This window comes from Lepidochelys kempii, chromosome 4 (assembly GCF_965140265.1).
Source record: "Lepidochelys kempii isolate rLepKem1 chromosome 4, rLepKem1.hap2, whole genome shotgun sequence".
In the NCBI taxonomy this organism is placed as follows: Eukaryota; Metazoa; Chordata; order Testudines; family Cheloniidae; genus Lepidochelys; species Lepidochelys kempii.
Genome location: NC_133259.1, coordinates 15,655,694 through 15,670,906, shown reverse-complemented (window position 1 = coordinate 15,670,906; position 15,213 = coordinate 15,655,694). Strand labels below are relative to the sequence as shown.

Sequence of the window (15,213 nt, the reverse complement as noted above, 5' to 3'; positions counted from 1 at the left end):
ATAGAATTCAGCATTTTGACCTTCCATATTTTCACAGCAATACCATGTTTACTCACTAACAGTAACTTCATACCACATTTATTTAGTTTACAAGTAAGACAAAGTATTTTTGTACATGTCAGTACTGCAAATGCATGCTGGGATCTGTAAGTCATGCTGGGTTCTTTCTGTTTCAGGCTTCATCACCCATTATAAAGATTTTGCAGCTGCATCTTAGATAATTCTATTAATGATGAATGAGCCTGTTTAGAACCCAACAAACTCTCCCATAGCGGTGTTGGTCCTGCAGAGCTAACAGAGATAAAAAGCATTATAACTCATCTCTATCAGGAAACACAGAGACTTATGTATGAAATACTGTAATATTTACATTCATATCCAAGTTTCCAAGAGGAGCGAAAAGTTTTTTTAAAATTTTACTTTAATTCTAAATAAATTATCATGGTCAATTTGCAGTTCTAAATTATGAATTTATTACAGTGGTAAAGCAATTTATGGATTTTTTTTGTACTCGGTGGTGGTTAGTTTCAAAATTAAAATATGGTGAGAAATGAAAATCCACAGACAGATACAGTGTGTATTTATAAATGAATTTTCAGGCAGAATGAACCATTATAAAGTATTACAAGTTGGGGGTAACATTCTACCCCCTGGGTTTAATTCTGCCCTCAGTTACATAGGTGCAACTCCCATGTAACTAAGAGCAGATCTGGGCCCTATATGATTATTTCTGTGTGATGGGTAGGAAACTCCAAAAGACAAAATTCCAGAAGAGGCCAGGTTTTGCAATCCACGGAAGGGACATGGGGTTGGTAACTCCCTTTAACTAGCGGATCTGGGTGATCCATGCGGATCTCAGGTGATCTACAGAGGCCCAGATCTTCACATAGCCATCTTTGCTGGATTTCCTTACCCTTAGCAGAACGAACTCATTCAGAAACCATGCTGCCATTGATTGACTCCCATCAGCTGCAAAGTAATAGCTGGAGAAGGGAATCCACAGGTGCTAATACAGCAACATTAACACCCGACTGGATTTCTGACAGAAAAGCAGGGAGTGGATGGGAACACACCACAGAGAGGGGCTTGCTCCCTGATGCCACACAGTAATTAATTTGTGACTCGGTGATTTTCTTTCATGAAGTGGCTACTCAGCTCTTCAAGGGTGAGCAACCCTGCTCTATTTTGAAGCATACCAAGAGAGCCAAGAGCCAAGGCCCTCTGTACTGTTGTGTCACAGCCTATTAACATTCAGACCTGTTCCAGATTTCCAAATCCAAATTTCAGCACTTCGCAATCCAGAAACAGTTACCTCCACAGGCAACTAATGATCAAAACTGCCATGCACTGTGTACCACCAAATGGTTTCACTGTGAAAATGGAGGGCGAACTCCCGTCTTGATGAGGACTGAGGAGGGGGATGGGAAGTCCCCTCAAGATCTGTAATGTTCTAAGGGTTTCCCCTTTGCATCTTGTCTGTTTCCTTAGCGAATCTTCCAAACATTGGCAGTATTCCAACATCAAAGAAAGAGAAAACCACAGTGCAGTGCTCCACTATGGGAGAGTTAAAACATTTCAGAACATTCAAAGACTAGCATTAATGAAACAAACATCAATGTTATTTATACTGAAAACATTACAAACTTTATTTATGAAAAGTCCTGTATTTGTTACACTTTGGAAAAGAAATATGGTTGGGGGGAAGAGAGAAGAAAATGTAAACATTACCATACCCTGATCATACACAAATGCACTTGAAAACACCCACACAAATACTTCTGAAAATACATCAGGTGAACATAGACAAGCCTCATATGAGTCATGTTTTCACACATGCAAAGGAGTGTGACCACATTTCCCCCATCTACAAACCTTGCCACTGGCTCCCTAACTCCTTTTAGGATCCAGATAAAAAAAAGTCCATGGTTCTGTTATTATCAATTATATTCATTTTGATGGTGCCTAAGGACTAACTGAGAACAAGGTCCCACTGTCCTAGCCATTGTACAAACTCAGAGTTATAAATAGTCCCTGTCTTTCAGTGATTTGTTCCAGATTAATTCACAGATCTGGTCTCTCTTAACTACCCTCTACCGTTCTTCCCATCATCCAGCACCAGCTTCATTCAATTACTTCCCACAATGTGGCCATTGTGAGTACGTCTACACTGCAAACCCTCCTCAAACAAATCAACCCACGGTAGTGAATCTCAGAGCCTGGGACTACAAACTCGGGCTTGCACTATGCTACTAAAAATAGCAGTGTAGATGTTCCTGCTCAGGATGGAGCACGAGCTCTGAGATCAAAATATTGATCTGAAGTACCATGGCCCCCTAATTGTTTCAGTAGAATGGCATTTGTCAAAGTCTCCTAAAGGGGTTTAAAATTTTGCCTTTATGTTGGATGCCTTTAATTTGGCCTAAGGGAGTTAGACATGTAACTCTCATTGTAAATCAGTGGAATTTAGGTTCTTTCCTCACATAGGCCCCTTTGAAACTCCGAGCCTAAATTCTTTCCTGTATTCCCTTTATCAAGTAAAAAAACCAATGTTTACTGGTGACCATCATAAGTTATTTTGTAAAAAGAAAAGGAGTACTTGTGGCACCTTAGAGACTAACCAATTTATTTGAGCATGAGCTTTCGTGAGCTACAGCTCACTTCATCGGATGCATACCGTGGAAACTGCAGCAGACTGTATATATACACACAGAGAATATGAAACAATACTTCCTCCCACCCCACTGTCCTGCTGGTAATAGCTTATCTAAAGTGATCATCAGGTTGGGCTATTTCCAGCACAAATCCAGGTTTTCTCACCCTCCACCCCCCCACACACAAATTCACTCTCCTGCTGGTGATAGCCCATCCAAAGTGACAACTCTTTACACAATGTGCATGATAATCAAGTTGGGCCATTTCCTGCACAAATCCAGGTTCTCTCACCCCCTCACCCCCCTCCCAAAAACCACACACACAAACTCACTATCCTGCTGGTAATAGCTCATCCAAAGTGACCACTCTCCCTACAATGTGCATGATAATCAAGGTGGGCCATTTCCAGCACAAATCCAGGTTTTCTCACACACCCCCCCCACCCCCATACACACACAAACTCACTCTCCTGCTGGTAATAGCTCATCCAAACTGACCACTCTCCAAGTTTAAATCCAAGTTAAACCAGAACATCTGGGGGGGGGGGGGGGTAGGAAAAAACAAGGGGAAATAGGCTACCTTGCATAATGACTTAGCCACTCCCAGTCTCTATTTAAGCCTAAATTAATAGTATCCAATTTGCAAATGAATTCCAATTCAGCAGTTTCTCGCTGGAGTCTGGATTTGAAGTTTTTTTGTTTTAAGATAGCGACCTTCATGTCTGTGATTGCGTGACCAGAGAGATTGAAGTGTTCTCCGACTGGTTTATGAATGTTATAATTCTTGACATCTGATTTGTGTCCATTTATTCTTTTACGTAGAGACTGTCCAGTTTGACCAATGTAAATGGCAGAGGGGCATTGCTGGCACATGATGGCATATATCACATTGGTGGATGTGCAGGTGAACGAGCCTCTGATAGTGTGGCTGATGTTATTAGGCCCTGTGATGGCTGACAAAGGAGGTGCTGTTGTCATCATGAATAGGACGGAATATGAACAAGAGGCTGCTCGGCAGCTCTCCAACACGAGTTTCTACAAGCCATTACCCTATGATCCCACTGAGAGTTACCAAAAGCAACTACAGCATTTGCTCAAGAAACTTCCTGAAAAAGCACAAGATCAAATCCACACAGACACACCCCTGGAACCCCGACCTGGGATATTCTATCTACTACCCAAGATCCATAAACCTGGAAATCCTGGGCGCCCCATCATCTCAGGCATTGGCACCCTGACAGCAGGATTGTCTGGCTATGCAGACTCCCTCCTCAGGCCCTACGCTACCAGCACTCCCAGGCTACCTTCGAGACACCACTGACTTCCTGAGGAAACTACAATCCATCGGTGATCTTCCTGATAACACCATCCTGGCCACTATGGATGTAGAAGTCCTCTACACCAACATTCCACACAAAGATGGACTACAAGCCGTCAGGAACACTATCCCCGATAATGTCACGGCTAACCTGGTGGCTGAACTTTGTGACTTTGTCCTTACCCATAACTATTTCACATTTGGGGACAATGTATACCTTCAGATCAGCGGCACTGCTATGGGTACCCGCATGGCCCCACAGTATGCCAACATTTTTATGGCTGATTTAGAACAACGCTTCCTCAGCTCTCGTCCCCTAAAGCCCCTACTCTACTTGCGCTATATTGATGACATCTTCATCATCTGGACCCATGGAAAAGAAGCCCCTGAGGAATTCCACCATGATTTCAACAATTTCCATCCTACCACCAACTTCAGCCTGGTCCAGTCCACACAAGAGATCCACTTCCTGGACACTACAGTGCTAATGAACAATGGTCACATAAACACCACCCTATACCGGAAACCTACTGACCGCTATTCCTACCTGCATGCCTCCAGCTTTCACCCTGACCACACCACACGATCCATCGTCTACAGCCAAGCTCTGCGATACAACCGCATTTGCTCCAACCCCTCAGACAGAGACAAACACCTACAAGATCTCTGTCAAGCTTTCTTACAACTACAATACCCACCTGAGGAAGTGAAGAAACAGATTGATAGAGCCAGAAGAGTTCCCAGAAGTTACCTACTACAGGACAGGCCTAACAAAGAAAATAACAGAACACCACTAGCCGTCACCTTCAGCCCCCAACTAAAACCCCTCCAATGCATTATTAAGGATCTACAACCTATCCTAAAGGATGACCCAACACTCTCACAAATCTTGGGAGACAGGCCAGTCCTTGCCTACAGACAGTCCCGCAACCTGAAGCAAATACTCACCAGCAACCACATACCACACAACAGAACCACTAACCCAGGAACCTATCCTTGCAACAAAGCCCGTTGCCAATTGTGCCCACATATCTATTCAGGGGACACCATCACAGGGCCTAATAACATCAGCCACACTATCAGAGGCTCGTTCACCTGCACATCCACCAATGTGATATATGACATCATGTGCCAGCAATGCCCCTCTGCCATGTACATTGGTCAAACTGGACAGTCTCTACATAAAAGAATAAATGGACACAAATCAGATGTCAAGAATTATAACATTCATAAACCAGTCGGAGAACACTTCAATCTCTCTGGTCACGCAATCACAGACATGAAGGTCGCTATCTTAAAACAAAAAAACTTCAAATCCAGACTCCAGCGAGAAACTGCTGAATTGGAATTCATTTGCAAATTGGATACTATTAATTTAGGTTTAAATAGAGACTGGGAGTGGCTAAGTCATTATGCAAGGTAGCCTATTTCCCCTTGTTTTTTCCTACCCCCTCCCCCCCCCCAGATGTTCTGGTTTAACTTGGATTTAAACTTGGAGAGTGGTCAGTTTGGATGAGCTATTACCAGCAGGAGAGTGAGTTTGTGTGTGTATGGGGGTGGGGGGTGTGTGTGAGAAAACCTGGATTTGTGCTGGAAATGGCCCACCTTGATTATCATGCACATTGTAGGGAGAGTGGTCACTTTGGATGAGCTATTACCAGCAGGAGAGTGAGTTTGTGTGTGTGGTTTTTGGGAGGGGGGTGAGGGGGTGAGAGAACCTGGATTTGTGCAGGAAATGGCCCAACTTGATTATCATGCACATTGTGTAAAGAGTTGTCACTTTGGATGGGCTATCACCAGCAGGAGAGTGAATTTGTGTGTGGGGGGGTGGAGGGTGAGAAAACCTGGATTTGTGCTGGAAATGGCCCAACCTGATGATCACTTTAGATAAGCTATTACCAGCAGGACAGTGGGGTGGGAGGAGGTATTGTTTCATATTCTCTGTGTGTATATATACAGTCTGCTGCAGTTTCCACGGTATGCATCCGATGAAGTGAGCTGTAGCTCACGAAAGCTCATGCTCAAATAAACTGGTTAGTCTCTAAGGTGCCACAAGTACTCCTTTTCTTTTTGCGAATACAGACTAACACAGCTGTTACTCTGAAATAAGTTATTTTGTGTGGTTTGTCCCTTATACAACATAAAGTATATGAAGGACAATAATCCAACTTGACAAAATCTATCAATCGATCGGCATTTCCAGTAGAATCTAACTGGTTACTCTGCTTCATTTTCTCTGTCAGGTAGGAATACCAAACTACCCCCTTCTGGTTTATATCAGCAAAAACTCTTCAGTCAATAATTTTAGAATCAAATGTAGTTTAAAGCACAAACAGTAGATTTTGAAAGACAAACAGACAAAAGATGGGATATTCCCCAGTTTAAAAAGTAGCTGATTTCACCAGAAATGTTTCCAAATATTCACTAGTATTTAGAAACAGTTCTCCAGACATGTACTTCATTTTTTGCATGTCCTTTCCCTTACTCCATGAAGATCATTTGTCCCTTAAGGATTGATATGCTTTTGCTTTTATCCCATATCTGAAATCATAACCCCTTCTTTAATTGCTGTGGATTTAGGATTTCAGGTGAGGAATATAGAGACTTTATGACTTCATGTGAAGAATCAGCAGCAGAAATATATGAACTGCTAAAAAGAAAAGACCCTGTTTTTATGTAAACATCCATACAGAACAAATGAAGGGACATAAAGGAATACAGAAGGAACAAAGGTGGATCCTGGACATCTAGGATATAAATTGCACTGTTCTGAAGTTTATCTCAGTGCCAACTGTTCTTTAAAAAACAAGGGCAAATCTTCATACTTCAAATTGTCCATTACTGAGTCATAAATAAAGACTCATTGGAATAGCTAAGAAGAACAAAAACTATTTCAGGCCCTATGATGCTGGCCCTGCAGAGATATGCTACAGTTGGAGAGGTCTCCAGAAGCCTTCCGCACCCAGCACACCCACACAGGAGACAGCCAGTATTTTCAATGATTGTGCAATGAGGTAGGCTGGCTAGTATCTATGGCAGTGCTCTTGGACCTAAAAAAGCATGTCTGTGCAGGGACAGGGCATGCCACATTACTGCTCTCTGCATACTACCTTGCACTGCAGGCTACATTTGTATAACAGATGCAGTAATGTGGACAGTCAGAAATCCCTGGAAGTATAATGGCTAAAATTGTAAGATTTGGGTACCTAAATAAGTGGCCAGATTATCAGAGGTTCTGAGCTCAGAGGGCCAGATTTTCCAAAGAGCTCATCACTTGCAATCAGAACTAGCAAGTGTAAAGAGTTCAGCTCCTTTTTAGGCAGCAAAACAAATCTGTAGACCTTCCAAAACAGTTCATCACATTGAGTCTTGCCATAAGTATCACAATGGGAGAGGCTGGATGCCAAGCAGTTTTGAACACTTGACCCTTATTTAGGTGCCAACCTGGGAGCTAAAATCTTTTGAAATTTTTGGTCCATATTTTGGGTGGTGATCACTTGAAAATCTGGCCGATAGAGATTCCAGTGAAGTTAGTTCAGTTTAACCCAGATGGAGTTCTACATGACCCTTTTGCACAATCCTAGTAAGCACCTTTATAACAAGAACCATAGCTCATTAGTTGGTGTACCTAGGCAGTTTACCTCATCCTAATCAACGGGGCCAATCTCTGTGGTATAGATCAGAACAGCAACTGTAAATGGCTAATGTGGACCTGTTGTATGCAGTGTAGTTGTAGCCATGTTGGTCCCAGGATATTAGAGAGACAAGGCTGGTGAGGTACTCAAACACATCCCCAAACTAATCCATTTCATCCTCACCCATGACAATTTGACTTTAAAAAACAAACAGTTTGTCCAAACCATGGAATTAGGATGGCTCCCCAATATGCCAACCTCTTCATGGATTGCCTTGAAGAAGTAGTTTTGGATAAATGCACCACGAAACCAATGATATACCTGAGTTACATTGATTACATGTTCGTCATCTGGATAGAGGGCTTAAACTTCCCCCTAGATTTCTACTACAACCACCACCTGTCCATTAAACTCTCTCTGGAACACTCCCACACTAGCATCAACTTCCTGGACAGCACAATCAGTTTAAACAATGAAAACCTGCAGACAGCGATGTGCAAGAAATCCACAGATCACCATACCTACCTCCACCGATTCAGTAACCACCCCAAACACCCCAAGAAATCTGTTATCTACAGCCAGGCACTCAGATACCACAGAACATGCTCCAAGGAGAAAGTCCAGGGTATACATCTTAACACACCCAAAACCACCTTCACCAAACAAGGACACTCCACCAGAGAAGTAGATAGCATCATGGAATGGACCATCCAAATATCCTGAGAAAACACATTTCAATACAGAAATAAAACCCCCTGTGACTGAACAGCCCTAGTTGTCACCTACCACCTCACACTGGAACCCATACATGGTATCATCAAGCAGCTACAACCCATACTTGATGGGGACCCCATCCTGAAAGAAATCTTTCCTGAACCGCCACCTCTAGCCTTCAAACAATCTTCCAACCTCTCCAAGCACATCATCAGAACCAAGCTTCCCACAGACCAGGCTACACCAACTCAAAGTGGCGCCAGATTCTGCTAGAATAACAGATGCATAACCTGCAGACATATCTCCACTACTACAATGATCAACGCCCACCACAACACACCTTTCAAGATCCCTGGATCCTACACATGCCTATCACAACATGTGGTGTACCTCATCTAGTGCACTAAATGCCTGGTGAAACCAGACAATCACCACATTCTCGAATAAACTCACACAGGAAAATGATAAAAGACAAAAATACCCTGTCACTTGTGGGTGAACGCTTTTCATGAAGTGATCACTCTGTGTCTGACCTCTCAGTCTTCGTCCGCAAGGGAAACCCGTACAACACTTTCAAAAGACAAGCCTGGGAGCTTAAATTAATTATTGTGCTAGACACTAACAATCATGGACTGAACAGACACACTGGATTTATGGTTTATTATAACAATCTGTAACCCACTAACCCCACTTTTTGTTTTATGACTGCAGAGGTGTTAATGGGCCACTCTATCTTGAATGGTCCCTTAGACTATATGCTAACTGTTTATGCTAAACAATCTGTTCCATCTTACTTTAGCTGTGACACTCCGAGTACTTTTCCCAAACCTGAAGAAGAGCTCCCATGTGGTTTGAAAGCTTGTCTCTCTCACCAACAGAAGTTGGTCTGATAAAAGCTATTACCTCACCCACCTTGTCTCTCTAAATTGGAATTAAACATTAAGATGTTCTTCTATGGTACCATGGCATGCTTGAAGACAGGTTTTCAGTTACACACATGCTAGGAATATTTGCATATTTTACATACACAGTGCTTCCAAAAATAGTTGCCTAGCATCTAGTTTAGAAGCTTCATGCTTCTTGATATTACAAATCTACAACTTTATTAACAGTAATAAATGTTTATATCCCATCACTTGCAACCTAACCTGGTTCCAAATTCAGAGTTCAAAACTGTACTCCCTGAGTCTAGTTAGAATCATCACCCCAGATCCAACGTAATGATCCAACCAGTCACATCATTACATATTTATAAAAGGTGAAAACTTCATATAGTTTTTTGCTTTTAACTTAGGCAATTCTGTAGATTGCAACTAATTTAAATGGTGCTAAATCAGGCACAGCTCAGATTCAAAGACTTTCTATTAAAATTGTAAGGGGAGACTGAACAAAATCTCTCCTTAAAATGTTGACGATATAGGCTACAGAGAAACATAGAAAATTCAAAGGGCATACAAGCTAACATTGAGTGATGTTTCACACCAATAGGCCAAATCATTTTAGAGAGAAACAGGAATGTATGCCCCATAGAATGCAAACCTAATATGGAGTCACAACCCAGTGCGGCCATAGTATAATGTGCATATTCCCATTAGATTAAATATGTTATTTTTGAAATAGGTAGCACAATAGCCAACCTTGGCACTGAATATAATAATGTTATTTTTCTCAAATTCATGAAAGAATAAACATCTACAGAGAGATGTCTTTATTTCCCTTATTATTTTACTTTGAAATTGAGTTAAGTGTGGCTCTTGATCAAGAATTTACTTGTGCACCTGAGCGTTCTTAAGCATAGGCCCACAGTAAACGTTACATGCAGTTCAAATATAAGCCTGGGGATTTCCTTCTAAATACCTATATTAACCATGCATGAATTTTTCAAGAGCAATTTTCAAGAGAAATTGAAAAGATAAGGTTGACAATCAGCATCAAATACATGGTTAGACAGACAAAATTTAAAGCAACATAACCTACAAAGAAATATTACACGTAGACTTTCTGTTGAAATACATTTTATAACAAAATGGAGAAACACAGACATAGACCATTAGAGAAAATAATAGTAGAATTGGCAGCTTGAGTCAAACAGGACTATTATACTTTTCTGGGTAACATCCGATGAAGTAGGAGCTATAGCTCACGAAAGCTTATGCTCAAATAAATTTGTTAGTCTCTAAGGTGCCACAAGTACTCCTCGTTCTTTTTACAGTTAACAAAGTGTCCTGTAAACCCAGTTGAAGAAATGATGCTCTCCTTCCTGTATAACTCATATTATCATCACCCACTACCCCGTAAGTGTGGGAGAAATCAGGTCGCTTTAGACAGAAGAAAGTTATTTTGTTCAGTACTGAAAATGGCAGAGAGAAGATCCAGGATTAAGGCCTATTCTAACCTACTGTTATATACAAATACACAATCCCTTATGATTATAGCTCCATGGGTGGCAGCTGCATAATTAAAGTTGTGACCAGTTCTCCCATTCTAAGTCCTATTTTTGAAAATTCTCATGCTCAGTTTCAGACCAGAAGAGCAGGTTTTGGAAAGAGTGAAGAACACGGACTGTGTTGTTTTTGAATGATAGGCCTGTGAAAACGTTATAGATTTATTCCTGCTCTTTTACCTACTGAAGGGACAGGGAAACTAATATGTGTGCTGGTCTTATACTTGGTAGTCTCCTTGCACCTCAGGCAGTGCCCAACAACCAGCTCCTACCTGCCCCCCTTCCCTCATTCTACAAGTCACTTATCAAGTAACAAGTCAAGCCTTGCTATGCTGCTCACTCAGTGTGTGTCCATGTTGCACGAGCAGCAGGCAACTGACTATCAGCTGCTCACTCTGTGCTAACAAATGTGATGTATAACAACATAAGGCCCAGATCACAAAGACATAAGGATTTGCTCTTAATCCGAGTCAACACCATTTACATACATAACAGAAACCTTTGAGGATCTTATTTATAGCAGGCTAAAAGGGTGTGTGCAGGTTACATCATCATATAACTAATGATCATAGAAGCATGATAGACTATAGTCTAAAGGGCAGGCTTCAGTTTAGCTTGGCAACAGGTGAGGATCTCCAATTCGTAGGTGGAGGATGAGCAGGGATGCAGGAACAGAGTTGACTAGTACTGGAATCTTCCATGTGAAATTCTTGAGTTTCACATTTAAATTTAATACAAGGATATAGGTGTATTTTATGTAGCTTTAAAGCGTGATACACAATCTTAACTCTATATCTTCATACCATCAACACCAGCAATGAATTACAACATCTCTCTTGTTGGCTCAGCTGCACTGGCCAACCAGATGGGGGTGCAGCCATTCTTCCTAGCCCTTCTCTATCTACTCCCCACCCACACTCTCCAGGGAGGGAGTTCACAGGCAAGTGCCCCAACCTACTCCTGTGTGCCAGGATGAAAGATCTGGGTAGTCTGAATAGGGGCAGAAGGATGGTTCTTACTGCTTGTTACTCCCTTGTACGGGTGTGTAATCCAAATCACATGTTAAATCCTTTTGGGGTTTTAAGATTTTTTAGCAATGAGTAATCTACAAGTCAACTAATGGAGTTGGAGTCCAACTCTAAGGAAGTTGGAAGTTTGGTGTTTTGCCTTTTCTTTGCGTGACTTCCCTTAGCTGAACTGTATCATTGTTCTTGGGTCATAACGGAAACAGTACCATCATTTCCACATGAGGATCGCAAGTGGGAATCTACTTTAAGTGCACAGGGCCTAAACTCAGCGCATAGGTCTAACTATCTGATGAATGATTGAAGTACAGTTTGTAATGGACCAAAACAAAACTGTAAAATCAATGTCAAAATCATTATGGTGGAAAATGTTATCTCAGAGATTTATTTCACAGTAAGTTGAAACCAAATTGGTGACCTAAACAAGTAACTGTGCATGCCAGTATTTATACATTAAATATCTGGATATAGGGTAATGCTCAAAATGTAACCCAAACTGATCCATTCTTCCATGAAGATTTTCACTTACATGTTTTACAGATGGTTCTATCTATTTAAAATTTTGTTAAAATTCTATAGTTGGTTAAAAGTCCCTCCACATAACTAATTTCTCCTACTAATCCTACAAATACCATACCTGCCCCCTCAAAATACTGTCACAAATGTCAAGTAATTCAAGAAGTAAAAAGATATGCAAAGACAGCCCCATCTTCTTCTACATACTAAAAGAAAAGGAGTACTTGTGGCACCTTAGCGACTAACCAATTTATTTGAGCATAAGCTTTCATGAGCTACAGCTCACTTCATCGGATGCATACTGTGGAAAGTGTAGAAGATCTTTTATACACACAAAGCATGAAAAAATACCTCCCCCCACAAACCCACTCTCCTGCTGGTAATAGCTTATCTAAAGTGACCACTCTCCTTACAATGTGTATGATAATCAAGGTGGGCCATTTCCAGCACAAATCCAGGGTTTAACAAGAACGTCTGAGGAGGGGAGGAGGTAGGAAAAAACAAAGGGAAATAGGTTACCTTGCATAATGACTTAGCCACTCCCAGTCTCTATTCAAGCCTAAGTTAATTGTATCCAATTTGCAAATGAATTCCAATTCAACAGTTTCTCGCTGGAGTCTGGATTTGAAGTTTTTTTATTGAAGAATTGCAACTTTCATGTCTGTAATCGCGTGACCAGAGAGATTGAAGTGTTCTCCGACTGGGCTCAGGCATTGCACCCTGACAGCAGGATTGTCTGGCTATGTAGACTCCCTCCTCAGGCCCTATGCTACCAGCACTCCCAGGCTACCTTCGAGACACCACTGACTTCCTGAGGAAACTACAATCCATCGGTGATCTTCCTGATAACACCATCCTGGCCACTATGGATGTAGAAGCCCTCTACACCAACATTCCACACAAAGATGGCCTACAAGCCGTCAAGAACACTATCCCCGATAATGTCACGGCTAACCTGGTGGCTGAACTTTGTGACTTTGTCCTTACCCATAACTATTTTACATTTGGGGACAATGTATACCTTCAGATCAGCGGCACTGCTATGGGTACCCGCATGGCCCCACAGTATGCCAACATTTTTATGGCTGATTTAGAACAATGCTTCCTCAGCTCTCGTCCCCTAAAGCCCCTACTCTACTTGCGCTATATTGATGACATCTTCATCATCTGGACCCATGGAAAAGAAGCCCTTCAGGAATTCCACCATGATTTCAACAATTTCCATCCCACCATCAACCTCAGCCTGGTCCAGTCCACACAAGAGATCCACTTCCTGGACTCTACAGTGCTAATTAACGATGGTCACATAAACACCACCCTATACCGGAAACCTACTGACCGCTATTCCTACCTACATGCCTCCAGCTTTCACCCTGACCACACCACCCGATCCATCGTCTACAGCCAAGCTCTGCGATACAACTGCATTTGCTCCAACCCCTCAGACAGAGACAAACACCTACAAGATCTCTATCAAGCATTCTTACAACTACAATACCCACCTGAGGAAGTGAAGAAACAGATTGATAGAGCCAGAAGAGTTCCCAGAAGTCACCTACTACAGGACAGGCCTAACAAAGAAAATAACAGAACGCCACTAGCCGTCACCTTCAGCCCCCAACTAAAACCCCTCCAATGCATTATTAAGGATCTACGACCTATCCTGAAGGATGACCCAACACTCTCACAAATCCTGGGAGACGGGCCAGTCCTTGCCTACAGACAGCCCCCCAACCTGAAGCAAATACTCACCAGCAACCACATACCACACAACAGAACCACTAACCCAGGAACCTATCCTTGCAACAAAGCCCGTTGCCAGCTGTGCCCACATATCTATTCAGGGGACACCATCAAAGGGCCTAATAACATCAGCCACACTATCAGAGGCTCGTTCACCTGCACATCCACCAATGTGATATATGCCATCATGTGCCAGCAATGCCCCTCTGCCATGTGCACTGGTCAAACTGGACAGTCTCTACGTAAAAGAATAAATGGACACAGATCAGATGTCAAGAATTATAACATTCATAAACCAGTCGGAGAACACTTCAAACTCTCTGGTCACGCGATTACAGACATGAAAGTTGCGATATTACAACAAAAAAACTTCAAATCCAGACTCCAGCGAGAAACTGCTGAATTGGAATTCATTTGCAAATTGGATACAATTAACTTAGGCTTGAATAGAGACTGGGAGTGGCTAAGTCATTATGCAAGGTAACCTATTTCCCCTTGTTTTTTCCTACCCCCTCCCCTCCTCAGAGGTTCTTGTTAAACCCTGGATTTGTGCTGGAAATGGCCCACCTTGATTATCATACACATTGTAAGGAGAGTGGTCACTTTAGATAAGCTATTGCCAGCAGGAGAGTGGGTTTGTGTGTGTGTGTGGTGGGGGAGGGGGGTGAGAAAACCTGGATTTGTGCTGGAAATGGCCCAACTTGATTATCATACACATTGTAAGGAGAGTGATCACTTTAGATAAGCTATTGCCAGCAGAAGAGTGGGGTGGGGGGAGGTATTTTTTCATGCTTTGTGTGTATAAAAGATCTTCTACACGTTCCACAATATGCATCCGATGAGTGAGCTGTAGCTCACGAAAGCTTATGCTCAAATAAATTGGTTAGTCTCTAAGGTGCCACAAGTACTCCTTTTCTTTTTGCGAATACAGACTAACACGGCTGTTACTCTGAAACCTTCTATATACTGTAACTGTTCCAAGCATTTTGAGTAACATTTTCAAAAGCACCTAAGTGAATCAGGAGCCTATGTCCCATTTTCAAAAGAGACTTGGGCACTTAGGAGCCTAAGACTCATGGAGGGTCAATGGGACTAACTGCCTCAGTCACTTTTGAAAGTGGGACTTAGATTCCTAAATCATTTAAGTGCTTTTAAAATTTGTACCCAC

The 15,213-nt window shown here is 42.0% G+C and overlaps 1 protein-coding gene across 1 annotated transcript in view; it reads right to left on the bottom strand.

The window, feature by feature from the left end:
- The window catches only part of CFAP299 (cilia and flagella associated protein 299), a 395,565-nt gene that overhangs the window by 75,869 nt on the left and 304,483 nt on the right, over positions 1-15,213 (bottom strand). The gene's annotated exons all lie outside the window — the stretch shown is intronic.